Genomic DNA, 19,628 nt, shown 5'->3' on the forward strand with positions numbered 1-19,628 from the left:
AAGAACTGGGGATGCCCAGGGGCTATCCGAAGGCTGAATGACGCCGCATTTAAGCATATCAACCACTTGGTCTTCGGTAACACGGCGCTCTGTCACGGACACACAATATAGTCTGTCCGAAATGGGTAGGCCACGCATCATATGCAATCATGAGGAGCAGGCAGCTTTCGATCAGCAACGCCGTGAGCAGAATCGAGAAAGAGCTCGTCTACGCAGTACCGCTGCTGCAGGCTGGGCACAAGAACACGCTCGTGCAGCCAAGTGAAAGCAGCAACTGCGTACCGTGGGTCGGGCAGCCAACCAAGCCGTCGTTTAATGAACCGTCGGGATTAACGCAGTGATATACACCGGGACCACACGCTTCAGCTTCGCTGGTTAACCATCTGTATGGAGTGCTTGAGCGGTGATTTTTTTATCATTTCTTCCCCGGCACTTGCGTACTACCATTCTACAGCATCTTCGTGACACACCGACAGCTGGACATCTCGGCGTCTTCCGCACCTATGAACTCGCTGCGGCAGTGGTTCTTTTGTCTTGGCCTTTACCGTACTGTGCGCTACTATATCGCCGTCTGCTATCGCTGTCTGCGCCGCAAACGTCCTTCTCGGGCACCCTGCTGGTCAGCTTCTGTAGGTCGACATTCTACCAGAGTCATTCTCTCGTGTCGGCATTGATCTGCTGAGGCATTCTCCTACATCCGTCTCCGGCAATAAGCAGATTGCCGTCGTGACCGACTACGCGACAAGATTTGCCGTCATGCACTGTGCTGAGTAGCTGCACTCCAGACATCACAGATTTTCTGCTTATCGACGTTATTCTTCCTCACCCTGCTCCATGGTAGATGCTTACGGATCGTGGCCGCTCCTTCGCGTCCGAAGTTGTCGAAGACATTCTTTGCAGTTGCTCTACAATGCATCAACTAGCGTCTACGTATAATCCACGATGAAACGGTCTTACTGAGTGGCTCAACAGTACACTGATGGATATGCTGACCATGTATGTCTGTTTATTACCGCAATTGGGATACCAGCCTACATTACGTTACATTTGCATACAGTTCGGCCCGTCAGGACACCGCCGGCTATTCGCCGTTCCTTTTTTCGTATGGCATCCACCCGGAGTTGCCATTAGACTCACTGCTACTTTCAGCTCCTTGCGTTCTCACTGAATATGCCCGCGACGTCGTTGTGCGAGCCCAAATGGCTCGTCAGGTCGCTCATGCGCACTCTGCGCATTGCAAGTGTCTCAGGGAGAACGTTACCACAACCGGCACCACGACGTCACTATACTCCTGGAACTCTGGTTATACTCTGGTGACGCTGAAGTAGCAGATGACGTTCGAGGATAGAGTGGATCGTTCAAGTAATTCCCGTCGTTGGCTTTGCGAATAACGTTGTAGGGTTCCGCGTAGAAGTTCAGGAGCCTGTGCGAGAGGCTCCTGAAATTCTACGCGGGACCCTACAAGGTTATTCGTAAGGCCAACGACAGGAATTACTTGATCGCTCCACTCTTTCCTCGAACGTCGTCTGCTACTTCACCTCTAATTGATGTAGTGCATGCGTCGCGGCTACAGCCTTAACACTCCGCCAGTGCACTGCAAACTTAGCAGCCGCCGTGACGGCGCTCAGTCCACCGGGGAGTGATGTTACGCGGCGCTTGAATGAGACAACGGTGCATTGAGCGCGAACAAGAGGAGGTGGTCAAGAAGAACTGCATGATCTGTAAGTCGGCATGACTGCTTCATCCCATCATACATGTTGCGCAAATACACACTCTTGATTTTCCTTCACGCACGCGTAATCCCCGTATCAATATGCTTTATATAGTTGTCACTCCGAAAAGGCGGCACATACCCACTGGCCATAGCTGGCATCAACGAGGCTTGTTGAACAGGTGAACATACCACGCGGCACATGCCACATGTCATGTTGGCTTAAAAGAGCGTCATTGATTGACACATGTACAGTGGCATTATATAAAATGCGGCACATGGCCCCGGTAGGCAGATTTCGGAGCTGGGAGGTGGCGGGTTCGAACACCCTGTGGTGTACTGTGAACCGACTACCGGTGGAACTGTGATTAAGTGAAGCTAAACCCCCACGTCCATGTGAGGGACGCATTAGCCGCTCGACGAACTAACTCTGCGGTGCATACCCGTCACACATAACTAGTTACCCTTGTTGGCGTCGAAGAAGTTTTTACGGAGAGCACCACATGTCCAGAGTTACGTACCCAGTTACCCAAGTTGGTCTGACGTATGGTTTCGAACCCGATTCCCCTAGCGCAGCAGCCCGGGGCTCTACCCATTTTCATGTGACCCAAGTGGGCTGGAAAGAGGTTAGGCGCGGACATACATAACCACATACTGCAGACTGTGCCAAGTTCCGAAATAATGGTAATATCGTTAAAATATGATAGTCGTAACATTAAGACACGGGAACAGAGTGGTGCACATAAAACAGTAAGCCGGTTTAGTCCACATTCAATGGATGAAAAGGAAGAAATAGAGTTGTTTGCCATGAAACAACATGCATGCTAAGCTAAGGAAAATTCAGTCAACGAGGGCAAATTTTTAGATAATTTAGTAAGTTAGGAAATTTTCAGGCATAGGATAGAATGAGCTGACGCAAGACAGGAGTGATTAGAGATCTCACTGGGTATAAATTCGGCGGCTAGTGCTGCCCCCACCGCCTCTGATGCCTGTTGTGCACCGATGTCTCTTAGGCTGTTGGATGATATAAGTAGAAAAGAATCGATGGACACTTGTGCACATTGTTTTTTAGTCACAGTTCAAAACTTTATTTATGTCGTTGAATATTGTGGTCATGCAATAATTAATTTCCGCTGTTTTCTTCGCCAGATTTAACGCATTGTTCCTTGAAATGCTTTTTGCACTCCGTGTGTTGATGGTCGGTGGTGCTGGCCAGTACCCACACTGTGCAGAAGGGGCTGACTGCAAAGTAAAAGGAACGAAGCAGTCAGACGCCCAGGGGGCGCTGAATATACAAAAAAGTTGCGTACCATCCTGTACTAGAACCAGGGTATAGTCGAGGTGCTGTCTTCTAACCTAATTATTTTACGGAAAGAAGACTTTTCGTATTGTAGATAAAATACTTGTATCCATGATAAGAACGCTCAGAAATATTCCCCGATCATTTGCTGCCCGGGTGATATTCACAGACTCGTTAAGACAATACTGAAACAGGCATCTAGCACAAAACAATGCGCTTATAGTACTCGCACGTTTTTGCGCTGAACAAACTCAGACATCGCATGTGAACCGTCTCACATCTTATGATAATCCATGTCCACAATGTGATGAAGACGAGTGTATATGGCAACCATGGAGGAAGGAAAAAGATAGGAGTAAGCATTACGTCACGCAGCCAGCCTTGGCAAGCGAACGCTCTTTGAAGCCACAGTGGCGGCGGCCCAACACGTCACCTCTCGCGTCAAGATCACGGAGGAAATTCGAGATTTGCCGAGACGTATAGGTTACCTGTAGTTTTTATTCGGTGCGGTCGGCCGGCAGCTGCTAGCTGCTCAGATGGAGGTTCTTTATTCTATGTGGAGGCTTCCGTGGCTGTTCATGCTTCTCTTGCCTGTATCTCTGGCCGCATTTTTCTCTGGATGTTTCGCTTCGGTCGTTTCCTGCAAGGCACGTGTTCTGCACTTTGGGCGAGTTGTGAGAGGTTCACAATCCGACGTCAGCGCATTTAAGCTACAGGTTATATACTTCGGCCAAAGTAAACCGACCGTTGTGAGCGATAATAAGCGATATGTATTCATCACATTTTTGACTGAGGCATTGCCCGTGTGTACTTTGCCCTGTTATGCGTGCAGCATTGATTTGCATCGTCACTGGATTAGTGGCATCTTACGCATGAGGGTAACACAGTGGAGCTTATTGCCTCAGATGACGTTGACTCCTGCAAGAAACGGTGAGTTGCATTTGCTACGTGCATGCTATGCTGTTCTTACCTGAAACGTGGTGCGTTGTTAATTTATCTGCTCCCAAGAAGAGCAGCAGCAACTGCAAACAGCGTTTGTTCCAGCTTTTGGCGTTTGAGATCGATATACGCGGCCGGGTCATGCGGGCTCACGTATGTTCCCAAGCACTGGCCCTGCTTCGAACACCGCGTATTGTGAACACGAACAAGCGGTAGGTCATCGTGCGCATACGATCTTATTAGAAAAAATTATGGGGCTCTACGAGCCAAAACCACGATCTCATTATGAGGCACGCCGCAGTGGAGGTCTCCGGAATAATTGGGGCCACCCGGAGTTCTTAAACGTACACCTAAATCTAAGTACACGTGTGCTCTCGCATTTCGCCCCCGTCGAAATGCGGCTGCCGTGGTCGGGATTCGATCCCGCGATCTCGTGCTTAGCAGCCCAACACCATAGCCACTAAGCAACCGCGGCGGGTAAAACACAACATGCATCGGCGAACGAAAGAGAAGGGGGCACTCCAACTCCAACTAAACTTTGCTTTAGCCCTTACACGAGAACTGACCAGCTTACAAAACAGTTCTTAGCTTCCCTTTATAAGTGGAGGATATGCGTGCTTAGCTTCTGAAATGACAACACACATTACTATGCACTGCGACACGAACCACAGCGCACACTTACCGCAAAGGCAGTCAGCAGTGTAGGAACGCCGCGCACCTTTCGGAGAGGCCTGCAACATTTGCCTTTAACTTCAGACACGCTTGAGAGGCATTCTCTCTGATGCGGCTCGCCGAACGGGCACGCATAGCGCAACACTGCGATTCGACGCCACAATCCATAAACTTGAGCGCGGCATTACGCGAAATTGCCGCGGTGGTAACCATGTTTTTGTTTATTTGAAGAGCTTCAAATGGTTTTGAATGTGTGTAATAAAAAAAATTCAACCAGGAGTACTAAAACCTTCCGCACGCTCTGACGTTTTTATCACTTGTTGGGCCGCTACAACGGATCCAATCGTGTTGCCGGCATGCTCCCTTCTATATTTCCTTCCTCCATGATGGAAATAATGGCATCACTAGGACTGTACGGCAATTACTCTATAACGATGATGGCGTGACGGCGACGGTATAACGAGAATAGAATGAAGGTGGAATAATGACGACGGAACGACCACGATGGCATCACGATGAGGGTGTGACAAATGCATGATGACGCCTGTATAACGGCAATGACATGTAACAACGTCACGATTACGATTCAATGACGACAGCATGGTTAGAATGAAATCACAAAGGAGGGCTGACTTCGATGGAAGGACAAAGGTGGTATGACAACGAGGGCATGACGAGGACACTACGACGACAATGACATGGCAACGACTACATAATGAGACTCGGATGACACTGACTAGATAATGACGATGGCGGAAGATGGCGTGTCGACGTCTGTATGACAACCATGGCATGGCGATGATGGTGTGACGATGACAGCAAGACGCCAACGCGGGACAATGATGATGCATACCCAGTGGCATAACGACATATTCTGTGGCTAACACGCGGCGGCACATACACATGTGTGATGTGTGTGGTGCGGTGGTCGGGATGGACAGAAGGAGACGACAAGGAGTGCGCGCGCCGAGGCGAATTCCGTGCTGGAGGAAAACGACGACGCCGAAGAGCGTCCGGCATGTGAACGCGCGGCGCAAGAAAAGAAAAGAAAAGTAAAATGCCAACCAATTAGGAAAGACCACGGGGCCTGACTAATCGGCCAGAGCGGAAGAAAAAGCGTGGCGCGCTGGCAGAAGGGGGAGACTCCGAGAAAGTTCCAGGAAGCGACGCCAGGAGAAGGTCGGCCACCGGACCGGGAGTTGAACACGGGCCGTCGGGTTCCGGACCCGAGCCACCAGGACTTCACCCGGCCGGGGCCTCCTGCCAACCCGTTCCTGTGCGTCGCCAGTCTACCCGAGCGTGCCGCCTGCTGCCCGAGGCCGGCGAGCTTCTGTGCCCGTGGTCAGGACGAGAACAATCAGGCTACGGGCCCGAGTTCAACGCCCAGCTGCCCGGCCAGAAAGCCGCCGCCGTCTGCTCGTGCCACCAAGCCGCCTGCCTTCTATGTCCAAGCCAGAGCTAGGGCGCTCCGGTCGCCCGGTCAACCATCCTATACCCGGACCTTTGGTGAGACCGGCGCAACTCCTTTCATCAACTTGTCTCCGCGTCTCCACGTCGAGACTGTTATGCGCCACTGCCTTCGTGGCAAGCCCGGACACGCGTATTGTTAACGTCATACTAGCCCCAAGTTTGTTTCTTACTGCCGTGATGTCTGTTTGAGTGTTTATTTTATGCTTTCTATTTCCTTCTATTTATTTTAAGCCTCTTTCTAGTTTCATTAAAAGTTTGTGTGTGTGTTTTCGAAACCAACGGCTTTGTCCTCAATTGGTTTCTCGGAGGCTCCGCCTAAGAGAACCGTCAGAACCTTTTAGTACACGAACCTTGCATCACAAATTGGCGTCCGCGACAGGACAAAGCCGTTCGTCTGGATTTTTTTTTTTGCATTCTAACAGCTTGGAACCATGGCTAGCACGCGAGACCTGTTAGCCTTAGCCGAACGCATGGGGCTAGAAGGTGCGGAGTTGAGGGCATGGTTGAACGAGCAGGAAGCGCGTGCGCGAGAAGAGCGGGCAGCGGAGCGCGAAGCCAAGAAGGAGGAGCTTGTATTAGAGGAAAAGAATTTACAGGTACGGCTTAAAGTCGCGGAAGCCGAGGGCAATCGTGGTGAGACGAGCCAACGGCAGCTAGAATTGGAGGAGCGAACGCTTCAGTTGCGCCTTCCAATGGCGGCAACGGATGCTGTAAGAACAGCTGACCGAGGACCTGGATGGAGTCTACCATTCAGCGTGAATCCTCACAGTTTGATACCGGGATTCAATGAAAGCCGGGACGACTTGGATGCCTATTTAAAAAGGTTCGAAAGCGTCGCCACCGGACAAGAATGACCTAAAGACAAATGGACCACAGCTGTAAGTTTATGCTTGAGCGGAGAATCTCTGAAAGTTTTTGTCTGTCTCCGGAAGACTCCCTCGACTACGATGAAGCCAAGTTGGCGTTGCTCCAGCGTTTTCGTTTTACGGCGGAAGGCTACCGGGAGAAGTTCCGACAGAGCAAACCCGAAGATGGCGAAACTGGAAAGCAGTACGCAACTAGGCCACTGAGTTTCTTTGATCGATTTGTGGAAATGTCGAAAACCGAAAAGGAGTATTTGGCACTTCGCAACCTAGTGGTGGCAGAGCAGTTTCTGAACAAATGTCATCATCAGTTAGGACTCTTCCTGCGCGATAAGAGCTACCGCCAGCTATATGACATGGCCGAAGCTGCCGATAATTTCTTAGAGGCTCAGAGACAGCCCAATTTGTTAGTGTTCCAGCAGAAATCGGAAGGCATTAACCCTACCAAGAAAACCGGAAGCTCATTCGAGAGAGTTCCAATGCGATGCTTCGTATGTGGAAAACTGGGTCACGGGGCATCGGACTGCCGATCTAAGCTGAGGCAACCGTACTGCGGATATTGCCGTAAGCCCGGGCATGATGTCAAAGGCTGCACCAAGAAAAACGGTCCACCAAAGAAGACGTCTTGCCTATTGTCGCCAGAAGAGCGCCTGGAAGAAGATGCCAACACGGCAGTGGTTGAACAAGAAGACATAGCTAGCACGGTGAAGACCCACACAAGGACTGTAGCACTCAAGATGCCAGTGCTCAAGGGCGTCATCTTCGGACAGACCACGTCAGTCTTGCAAGATACGGGAAGCAACACGCTGGTTGTGCGTCGTTCGCTCGTACCAGACAAGGCTCTGACAGGTACCACCGATAAGCTTGTCCTTGGGGATGGCAGCAGCATTGAAGTTCCCGAGGCTAAGGTTGAAATTCATTAACCTTATTTTTCTGGTACGTCGATTGTCAAGTGTATGACAGCTCTTTTATATGATGTTATTATCGGAAATGTACCAGGATCACGAGAAGCTCATGACCCAGATAAAACCTAGGCAGAAAGGCTGAAGAAGAAGCCCATCGAAGATGGTATAGCAAGTGGGAAAATAACCAAGGGAGAAGACCATTCCCCGGATGCTTTGCTGGTCGGCATCAAGAGCCGAGACCAACAGCCGAAAACATCCACGATCAATATCAGCGCCTTGAAAATAACCAGGAAGGATCTTACCATGGCCCAGAATGAAAATAATATCTTAGAGTCTTGCAGGAACAAAGTTGGTCAAGTGTTCCAAGGCAAAGGATTAGCATCCTACTCATTCGAAGTAGCAGGGGTAGGGCTGTATAGTCATTATCGGCTACTCTCTGGCAAAATGACCGAACAAGTGGTAGTACCTCAAAAATTACGCTGCCAAGTGCTCACTTTGGCACACGAAAGTTTTATGTCAGGGCACCAATGAATTAGGAGAACAATTGATCGTGTTCTAGAATCCTACTGGCCAGGAGTCCAAGAAGCAGTGAGAAGATACGTACGCTCTTGCGACACTTGTCAACGAACGTATCCTAAGAGCAAGGTGGGCAAGGCACCTCTTGGTCGCGTCCCTTTAATAGACACTCCATTTGAAAGAGTGGCGGTGGACATAATTGGACCCTTAAAGCCTACGTCAAATAAGGGTAAACGATACATACTGACCCTGGTGGACTTCGCTACACGATATCCAGATGCGATAGCTTTGCCGCCGATCGATTTGGCTACGGTGGTGAAGGAGTGGTAGAAATGTTTTCTCGCATTGGATTTTCACGTGAGATACTGTGCGACCAGGCCTCCAGTTTCACTTCGGACCTAATGAGAGAAATAAATGACTTGCTGGCTATCAAACATCTAAGGTCGACGCCATACCATCCCATGTGTAAGGTCTGGTGGAGCGATTTAATGGCACGTTGAAACAAATGCTACGCAAGATGTGCGAAGAAGAACCGAAGTCATGGGACCGTTACTAGCACCCCTTTTGTTTGCGTATCCTGAAGAGCCTCAAGCCCGCATGGGGTTTTCTCCTTTCGAGTTGATCTACGGTCGATGCGTCCGAGGCCCACTCAGTCTACTTAAGGAGCTATGAACAGGAGACTACCTATGCGAAGAAATCAAGACCACATATGAGTATGTCTTGGATCTGCGAGATCGTCTGGAAAAGAAACTACGGTTGGCACAAGAGAACTTGTCGCGACATAAAACGACCCAGAAAAATTACTACAACCGGGGAAGCAAGATACGCCAGCTGAAAGTTGGTGACCGTGCCCTTATCCTGCTTCCAACGACGGCAAACAAACTGTTGATGCACTGGAAGGGGCCTTTCTTGGTCACAGGAAGAAAAGCAACTTTGAGAACTGGTTAGACTTGGGACATACTACAAAACTGTTCCATATTAACATGCTGAAGCGCTATGAAGAGCGTGGTCCGGAAAGTACCCCACAGTCAGCATCATTCATCGTGGTGGAGGAAGAGGGGACAGAAACCCCTATACCTACCTTCACAACAAATGAGGGCCCGGCTGTATAAGCAAATAAACTTGGCGATGACTTTCAAAGAGTCAACATGCGGAACTTCGCAGGGCGGACTACATGAGTAAAATACAGGGGGGGGGGGGGGGAGGGGCTACAACCCTACGCCTTTTGAGGTTACCGTTACCATAGCAAGCTTGTGTCATTGCAATGCCATGTTATTAGCATTTGACGGTACCATTTTTTTCACTTGTTGGGCTTTCTTTAAATTAGTGTCTTCCGCTAATGTTTTTATCTGTGTGCTCAGTGAACTGTGCCATGGAACCATACAGTGCGTTCTCGTGAACAGACCATGACTGTAGTGTTCCGATCATACGTGAACTATGTCGCGCACTGAGGGGCAGTTTTTCTTCAGAAAAACTTTGTAAAAAAAGGGGCTTATGTGATGTGTGTGGTGCGTGAGATGATGTGGTGGTCGGGACGGACAGAAGGAGACGACAAGGAGCGCGCGCGCCGAGGCGAATTCCGTGCTGGAGGAAAACGACGACGCCGAAAAGCGTCCGGCACGTGAACGTGCGGCACAAGAAAAAAAAGTAAAATGCCAACCAATTAGGAAAGACCACGGGGCCTGACTAATCGGCCAGAGCGGAAGAAAAGGCGTGGCGCGCTGGCAGAAGGGGGGAGACGCCGGGAGAGTTCCAGGAAGCGACGCCAGGAGAAGGTCGGCCACCGTACCGGGAGTTGAAGACGGGCCGTCGGGTTCCGGACCCGAGCCACCATGACTTCACCCGCCCGGGGCCTCCTGCCAACCTGTTCCTGTGCGTCGCCAGTCTACCCGAGCGTGCCGCCAGCTGCCCAAAGCCGGCGAGCTTCTGTGTCCGTGGGCAGGACGAGAACAGTCAGGCTACGGGCCCGAGTTCTACGCCCAGCTGCCCAGCCAGAATGCCGCCGCCGTCTGCTCGTGCCACCAAGCCGCCTGCCTTCTATCTCCAAGCCAGAGCTAGGGCGCTCCGGTCGCCCGGTCAACCATCCTATACCCGGACCTTTGGTGAGACCGGCGCAACTCCTTTCATCAACTTGTCTCCGCGTCTCCACGTCGAGACTGTTATGCGCCACTGCCTTCGTGGCAAGCCCGGACACGCGTATTGTTAACGTCATACTAGCCCCAAGTTTGTTTCTTACTGCCGTGATGTCTGTTTGAGTGTTTATTTTATGCTTTCTATTTCCTTCTATTTATTTTAAGCCTCTTTCTAGTTTCATTAAAAGTTTGTGTGTGTGTTTTCGAAACCAACGGCTTTGTCGTCAATTGGTTTCTCGGAGGCTCCGCCTAAGAGAACCGTCAGAACCTTTGAGTACACGAACCTTGCATCACAACATGGGAACTCTGAACTGAGCTATCTCAGGGATCAGCCATTTACTGCGGACGGTGCCAACGGCCTAAAACTTAGCAACGACTGACGCCTGACGCTTTAAACTGACGCTTTAAAAGCTCTGTCTTTCCACTTCACCACCGGAGACTCCATATACGTGCATGAAGTTGCAGGATTAAATCTGTTAGCTTGCAAGACCATAATATGTACTCGAACAAGAACTTCCTTAACAGGTGTCAGGATTGGGGGCTCGATCCCATCGCTCGTAACCGGTTGTCAAGGTTGGAGTCCGGCATGAAGTAGAACGTAGCTGGCCCATGTCGTCGTCCGACTTATCCACGCTGAGGACGTTGATGAAGGGAAGGCCTGCTTCTCATCGAGAATGAGGAATATGGGTTTATTTACAGTATCTACATCAGTGTAACATGACTGCTTGAGAGAGTGTCCTGAACAACAGCACAACAGCGGTTTATGAACACTCGGTCCTCCTCCGATGCCCAGGTGACGGAAACGGCCGCCTTTGTGCGAGTGCTTACACACACGCGCACACGCACACACGCACACACGCGCGCGCGCGTACACACACACACACACACACACACACACACACACACACACACACACACACACACACACACACACACACACACACACGTTCACGGAGCCCGCCGAGGTCCGACTGTGTTCGCCGAACTCGGGGCTTACTTCAAGAACGGTGCGTGGGAAAGGGTCTTCGTCGACGTTCCCGCGGCACTTCCCCGCTCGCGGCAGACCAGGGCGGCGGTGGCGAGTGCAGGCACGAAGCCTGCTTTGTCGAACTCGGCTCCAGCGATGGAGAGTTGGGGGCGCGCGTATTGTTCTCGACACACAGTCGACTTAGTCACGCCGTGGTTAGAGGTTTGCGGCGACGCTCCAGGAGAAGTTGTCGCAAGTCGCAAGTGGTTGGCAAAACTTGCACGTCAGCGGGCCGTTCTTAACACAGGAAGCTTTAGCAGCAGTGCTGCTATCTAAATACATGTGAATGGAGAATTTGTTTTTCTCGGCAACCACTGCACCAAAATTGACGAGGTTGGTAAAATCTGGTGACTTGGTTTCGAATTTTCAATTTAGGCCGTAAATTTTTTATTAAAAAGTGGCATAACTTGAAAAATTTCAGAAAACGGAACTATCAATTTTACAGCTCTGTACCTCAGCACTGAAAAATATTACATTTCTGTGAATTGCATCTATAGTACATCTAAAGCGGACAAAATTGGTATGTTACACATGAATCTCAAAAAATTTAGTAATATGGAAATACAGGTTTGGCAGAACCCTTGTACGCAAAGTAACAAATTCACGTAAGATATAAAATGACATAACGAATTTGTCCGCTTTCAATGATCTAGTGGATGGCGTTTACAGAACCGTGTTATCTGTTCTTGATGCAGAGCTATTAATTTGTAAACTTCGTGCTTCTATTTTTGTCAAACATTCGAATTTTTGAATATCTTTTAAACAAAATTCAGGCTCTAAATCTAAATTCCGCTTGCAGCAGTCACTAGAATTTAACTTTCTATTTGAAATACAACAAATTTTGTCAAAATTGGTCCAGAGCTTGTCTCAGAGAAACGTTCTAGCGTTTTACATGTAATTGAATAGGCCGCCTCGGAGTTGGGCCCGAGCTAAAGCTTCCTCTTAATGTTGAAGTGCGGATGCGACCTTAGTCAAGTATAGGTTTTGCAAGTAAAACCCTTTGCACGAAAAACCCTTTTAGCACCTTTAAAATAACAAAGTTATTCCAAACTTTTCTATTCCAAATTGCAAATCAGTCCTCCACGATTAGTCAACAACTTTTTTGGACCACCCCCACATCACCTGTCTGTCACGCGACGTCACTAACACCACGATAACTTCCCATCTAATATGACGTGTACACACTAATTATGCATGATTTTACCGAACAAAAGAAAAATCTTTATTGCTGATTCGACGCCTTGTTGCTATTAGCTTTCGGCTATTGGTCAAAAGTTTTCGGGCTGCACCCACTTCACCTGCCCGTCACGTGACGTCACAAAACTGCAAGAACTCACCGCGTCAAAGTGACGTGTACGCGTTAAAGATGCATGCCGAACAAAACTGCATTTTCTTGTGAATAGCCGCAGGCTGCCCGTTACGAAAGGAATAAAAGATGGCTGCCGCCGATCGCTCATGCACTGGCTACTCGGAGCTGCTGGGAAGTATGGATTTATTTGCGTATAATAAAACCTTTTGCGTGGCCGTGTAAGCTTTTCGAGAACTTTCGGCACGTTTAAGACCTCATTCTATCAACTCTTCTTTGCTAAGGATCCGCTTTAACGTCATTCTTAAGCTTCCGTTGCATGCCGCTGCGATTTTCGACCAGCCACCGCAAGCTAAGTACGAGAAAGCGGACCGATCGCAGATGCCGGCACAACCCTTTTCATCTGGTTATCGATTCTGAATGCAGTGGCTCGGCCCCATCGATTTCCTCTCCAGTTGAGCATGCTCCTCGCCTCTTGTGAGCCAATTAGATAAGACAAGCCGCTCAGCGTAGGCAATGTTATTCGTTTTTCAAGTAAACAAGAGTGACCTCCTATAAATGAGGAGAGCGTTTGATTGGACTGTTCAGACAACCCTGCGGGTGACCGCCCGATGCTTGCGTCAGCAGTTACGCAAATTTGACGTCAGGAGTTCGGAATAAAAATATAATAGAATAGTTTTACGTTATAGGGCCCCTGTTATGCAATATACATTAATACGTAGAAAAGATTACGTGGAACAGTGAAAAAGAAACACGCACACAAAAAACAACTCACGATATCCCTAATGAGTGAGTCACATTCGCCCCCTACGCATGCATGCCTCTTTCAAGGATTTTATGTCTTTACTAGATAGCGCGACCGATCGCTTACTCCCACCTGCGCACTGTTCGCTAGTCATATTGGTTCCCGCGCTAATAACGCGTGCTTGTTTGTTGCTAAACTCGAAAATCATTGTGGTCCACTCGAAGTGCGGGGTACAGCAATACGTGCCGGAATGCTAAAAAAAAAACTTCCTTTCGATTACAGCTAATATTTGCGTGCTCGCGCATTAGCTCATTGAAACATCTGCCCGTCTGGCCTACATAACAAGCGCCACAGGACAAACGATTCCTGTATACGACAACTTGTATGGAGGCCCAAAACGTGGTTCTGTGCTTCACGTGACACTGCTCTCTGCATTTCTTCAGAGGTGAGGTAGTACTCGCGTGCTGAGACAACTTGAGGGGTGCGGTCAGAAAACTAGAACGTCCAAGTCCTGTCCTATCTTCTTTGGACGTTGGGTAACACGATGACTGTACGGGATCACGGCGACCTTCCCGCGCTTCACAGCCTTCGTTTCAGCGCCCCAATCACGATCACTGCCTTGGTGTTTGCTTTTCTTGCGAATAGCCTCAGCTACATGAGACTAGCAGCGGTTCTGGGTAGCCTCCTGCTTTGAGATGTTCCGCGTACGTGCACTAAAAAGGTGGTTGGGTGGCATGCTATTTGTCCCAAATTTCATTAGGACATATATACTATAGAGACACTACAATTTATACCACATTCGAAACACAAATTTCAGTTTGCGGTATGTTATGTCTTTTTTGGCTATTTTATCTGTGCTATTGATCAGGCTTCCCACTCGTGCGCTTTCCCTACAGGCTTCCTCTATTGGAATGCAACCGCCATGGTCAGTAATGAAGCACGTGACATCGTACTCAACCGCGCAACGTGATAGCCACGGAACCACTGCAGCGAGTTAAATTTTTGCACGGAGTTCTGCAAGTGAAGCGTAGGCACCGTATATCGTCAGCGCCAATTGGAATGGTAACACTAACGAACGCATTTTATGCGTAATTACATGAAGGTGTGACGTCTAATCGCTCGGCAACAAGTGGGCATGAAGTACTCCCATGTGCACGTTTTGGGGTCCGAAATTACCCACTCTAACGACAGCAGGTGAAAGTGAAAACGAAATAATGCATTTGGGTAGTTTGGGAATTCGAGCGGGTACCTGTTTGTCTTTAAATCATGTACCATCTTGTTACCATTATAAAGTAGGATAGGCAAACTTGCTTACGTTAAAATGAAGAGCTTCTGTTTTTAAAAGACCCTCCTTGGTGTTCCAGCCCGGCAAGCACGTTTTATGCTTGATATTACTTACAATTAGTAATCGTGATGCGAGAACGACATTTTCACAATGTCAGTGAATGCTTTCATTGTAAAAAATTCACAATTTCGAGATGACTAGCGGTTTGTCAAAGAACCATGCTTCTACGTGGCACAAAGGCAGCTTGCCTTCTATTGAAAGCGACAGTGGAGGAGAGGCGATACGATCCGCGTATTCATATATGCCGATGATTTGTCTGAAAGAATCTGTAGAGAGTGGCTGACGAACATGCCAGCCTGGTGCATGTTGTAAAACGCCTGAATAATAGGCTACCAAATAACCACATATTAGCAAAATGAACTTCATATAAAAAAGGTGGCTCGCACCCACAGCGTCTAATATGCGCTGGCAAACGTAACTGACCTCGCTAAAATAACATGCTCTTGCTTTTGTAACCTACACAAATATTACACCTTCTGCATTCGTAGATCTGTTGCTTCCAACTTCTTAGAAATGAGTGGCCAACAGTTGTGATTTCCAATATTACGAAAATTATTTTGCATTAAACATACTATGACAAGGCAAGCGCTATCTTGGGACGAGGATGCTAACCCTTAAATTTCTAGCTTGTTAAATAAAGAAGAGGTCTTCACGCCGCACCGTGGTAAGAGGCTATGAAAAGGGAGAAGGAGTTTAGGGGTGTAGGATGTTTGAGGCTTTTGGTATTAGGTGCACAGGTGAAGACAACGTCAGCGACCGCTGATTCAAATAAGAATGAGGGGTGGCAAATCTGTCCTCCTTTGTGTGTCGCTGTATGCGTGAGAATGTGCGTCTTAAGCAAAGAAGTATATCAGAACTTGCCTTTGCCTTTTTTTTCAGGGGGCGACAGGTGAAAAAACCACCTGTTCAACATTTTAAGTGCTTTCTTACTTTCAAATAATTTGTTCTTAGGGATACACTATAGAGAAGACTAATTTCAGCTGTTTTAGTAGTGTACCATTCCACGATTCCTAAAACAAGCTATTATTACTGGAGAAGAAGCTAGAAAAGACGCAAGACCGAGGCATGGGTGTCGGTGCTGCCTAGAAATTTCCGCACGAGAAGGCCGTAACATCACAAATTTTGATGCCGTCTGCTCGCGCATAGTTTATCAGCAAAAAATGGATTACATTGTATTGTAAAATAGCCAAAGACAGAACATATAAATTTTCAAGTATTTTACTAAACCACAATGGGCAAAATGCAAAAAAAAAAAAATAAACACAAGCCGTTGTTATTCGTGACGTCACACTAATGTCTACGGCCTGAGCTTCCGATGCGAAATTTAAAGAAATAAATCTTTGATGATGATTTATTCTGCTAATAATCTACGTATTGCCGCAAAAGTAACGATTATAGTAATTTGAAAGAACACTTTATTAAACTAAACTGGTGTAGTCTTCCCGGTAAGTGCCCCTTCCATGTGTCATCTTTTTCCTTTACTTTTTCTTGGCCCGTCCCTCTGGAGAGTTTACAGCAATGGATGTGTGTCCAGAGTCTAGTGATAATCCAGTACAAAAAATCAGATGATGTCCTTACCACTTGATGTCTTTAGTAGCACGCAGCTTTCGCTAGCGTAAGGAATGCTGTATGTCCCTTCGATCATCTTTCCAAGATTGTTTGTTGCTGTGAAATCAAGTTTTACGGTAAGCACTTTCATATTAGTGCAATACGTCGTTCAATGGCGCAGCTTTTTGGTGAAATTGGTAGCTTTTTACGGCGAAGCTAATATTGCGACTGCAGAAGCGCTCGAAAAACGTTATATACCACTGTTCCCAGTTTTCAGATGAAAGTACGTAACTCACAAAGTTTTATTGTGATGTGTGTTTCGTCTTCGAGACCAGTTTCACTCGCCCTCAGGGGGTGCTGAAGTAATCGGCCACGGGTATATAACCGTCCGCCTCAACAATAAATCAGTTCTTCGCCTCAGTACCCAGCTGCTTCCCTGTCTCGTTCTTACGGCCACCGTCCCGGCGTGCCTTCCTCTCTTTGCTCTCCCGTCGGCGTCCATGGCGGCCGCGAAGACACCACACTTATATTATGCGAAAAAGTGGCAAACAATGGGGGCAATATGCAGGCGAATTTTGAAGCTTGTGTCTCAATCGGGTTAAATGAAAATCCCCGAAACCTCATTTCCGGGCCGTTTAGAGGCGTTATACGAAACGCTTCAAAATTTTTTGAGCTTACGTGAGTGGACTAAAAACAGCAGGGATATTATAGTTTCGGAAAGTGTGGGGCACTCAATAGCTGAAGTGAACCGAAAGTGTGTAGGTTGCAGTGTGTAGGTAATTCATGTGCATTGAAAAAAAGATATGCGGTAGAACACTTCTCACGAGGACTGTCGACGATAACGCGTTTAGCACTTCATCAACATAGCGACGCAACATAATGCCACCGTCGAAACGAGTTATGCATGAGGCATGTACTGCAGCGGGACTCCTCTTTCGCGCTTCCCTAAGAGCACTCGGCGCCATCTAGCGTCACCACCGCGAAGCCTGCGCGTGACCTCAGAAATTCAGGGCGCGCCCGTGCGTGCGAACATTGAGAAACGTGTCATGCGTCACCGGGGCTCCTCTCTCGTTCTTCTTTCTGAATACGCTGCGCCCCATAGCGGCAGTGCCGACAGGTCAGCTCATGGCCTCCGAGACGAAAGAAGTGGCGTGCCAGCGCCTGCGAACGCTGAGAATTGTTCCCTCACTAGCCGCACATTCAGTGGCATACTACTCAGCGACCCAAGTTGGTGAGACGTTCCCTGAAAAACGTTTAGCGAGCTGCGCACTTGGTATGAGCTATGAGCTATGAGCGCAGCTCGCTAAACGTTGGCGTGAAAGGTGTTCATTGGAAAGCGGCACCTACCGAGTGCACTTGTGGACGAGCCTGCGTCGGGTTGCTGTCCGTGAGGAACTTCTGTGACGTGGGTTCGATTCTGCTCAGCATCGACGAAATTTAAAGAATCTTTTTGGTCATTGTAGAGGGGCATATTCCCAGTTCCACATACCTAGTTAACCAAGTTGGTGCCAAAGATTTCCATTGAAGAGCTGCACAAACCTACTGGAACGTTCCCAGGGACAGAAGTTGACATCAAGTAGGTTCACTGAAGCCCAGTACAGACCGAGTGACACGTACTCAGCGCTACCCATTCGACCATGGTGTCATGGTACATTTGTTTTCCACCTTAGTCGGTTCTTAACGTGATGAATACAGACGGATTCAGGAAATACGAAGCGCATACTCTTTGTCGCACACAGAAACAATGCTTTATATCAATTCATCGACACATAACTGGTAGCAAACACTGATATAGATCATTGTTAAGTATGCAGTCTCTAACTAGTCTCCAAACTACAGAATTAAGTCATCAAAGTTCACACACCCCCTTGTGATTCGGTGTGGGGCGTCGGACGAGGTACCGGCCGGAATGGTGCGGACGACGAGTGGGCCGCTGCTGAGGTACCCTAGCTGCAGTTGGGAGGCGAGATGACGTGGTACGACGGGGCACGAGCGTAAGCCAGGAGGGAAATCCATGATCATAGAGGCTGGGGTCTGTGCTCCGCTGGGCGTCCCGCAGACATGCATCAGCGTCAATGGTTGAGCCATCGGCTCAGGAGCACTAGGCTTAGACAGGAGCCCGGACCCATTGTCCGACAGGCTGCTTCTACCGCCGTCACTGCCTTCTTCTCTCGGCTTCCTCTCTAACAATGGCACCACTCCCGCACTCCAAGCTTGTGCCACGAGGCTCTCCAGCATTTTTTTCTTCCCCCTTTTCCGGTTGCCGTTGCACGATCGTGCTCGCGCTTCGTCGCCGGCGCTGTTGTCTGTGTCCCTTCGCTCGTCCCGTCGTTTAGCGCTGTTTTTATTGCTCGTCGCCGTCGTTCTCCTCTTCGCCTTTCTTTTGTACCACAGCATGTGCGCCTCATGACACATTGACTACAGTGACCCAAGTAAGCGGAAAAATGGTTAGAGACAGATACATACATAGACAGTTAGGCCCTTGAAAGTGCGTGAAGTGCCCTAAGAATGCTAACGCAATGATAATTACTGAATACTCGTCTTTAAGCAAGCTTTCTGCGTTGACAAAAGCATGGTGCTGCTTTTGGCCAGTGTACACGGTTAACTATGCAGGACATGATGCTTATATTCCTTTAAAAAAGTAGGTTATATATAGCCTTCGTAGATAGTCACTTATTCAAGCGTTTCAGAATATCACGCTGCCGTTATCCGCGATGCTTCCCAGGGTCATAAGACAACGGCAAAAGAAGCCAACTTTCAGCAGTTTTCAGCTATGGTTTCTTATGTGCCGAGGCAACTAGGAGTTAGAAAAGAACAACATGCTGCAGAATAGCGGGGAACGTCAAATTCAATGTGTCCCGAAATACTCGCTATAACACCTTAAGTAGGGTTGCAACAAATATTTACTGAGCCCTCGTTTTTTGGGTTTTTCCATGCATGATACGAGGAATGCACTTTCTTAATCAGGTGCCCTCGATTAACTATAAAAGCTACCTTGCGTATATTCGGGTCATTCCACGCCAACTGTCCCAACCTTGGCGCTCGACCACCAGCGATTTCGATGAAAAAAATTGAAGACTATCTAATTAAAGCAAGAAGTCTTTCTGTAAAACATCCTTGCGAAAAAAAATTTTTCAGCACCGCTAAGA

The 19,628-nt window shown here is 48.4% G+C and overlaps 1 long non-coding RNA gene across 1 annotated transcript; it reads right to left on the bottom strand.

Moving 5' to 3' along the window:
- Nucleotides 1-2,772: 2,772 nt before the first annotated feature.
- On the bottom strand, nucleotides 2,773-16,811 carry LOC140213953 (uncharacterized). Its single transcript, XR_011890870.1, has 2 exons — nucleotides 16,510-16,811; nucleotides 2,773-2,953 (listed from the first exon to the last, which is right to left on the bottom strand). It is a non-coding gene; the product is annotated as an uncharacterized lncRNA (long non-coding RNA).
- Nucleotides 16,812-19,628: the final 2,817 nt, after the last annotated feature.

The sequence above is a fragment of the Dermacentor andersoni genome, chromosome 11, assembly GCF_023375885.2.
Source record: "Dermacentor andersoni chromosome 11, qqDerAnde1_hic_scaffold, whole genome shotgun sequence".
NCBI lineage: Eukaryota > Metazoa > Arthropoda > Arachnida > Ixodida > Ixodidae > Dermacentor > Dermacentor andersoni.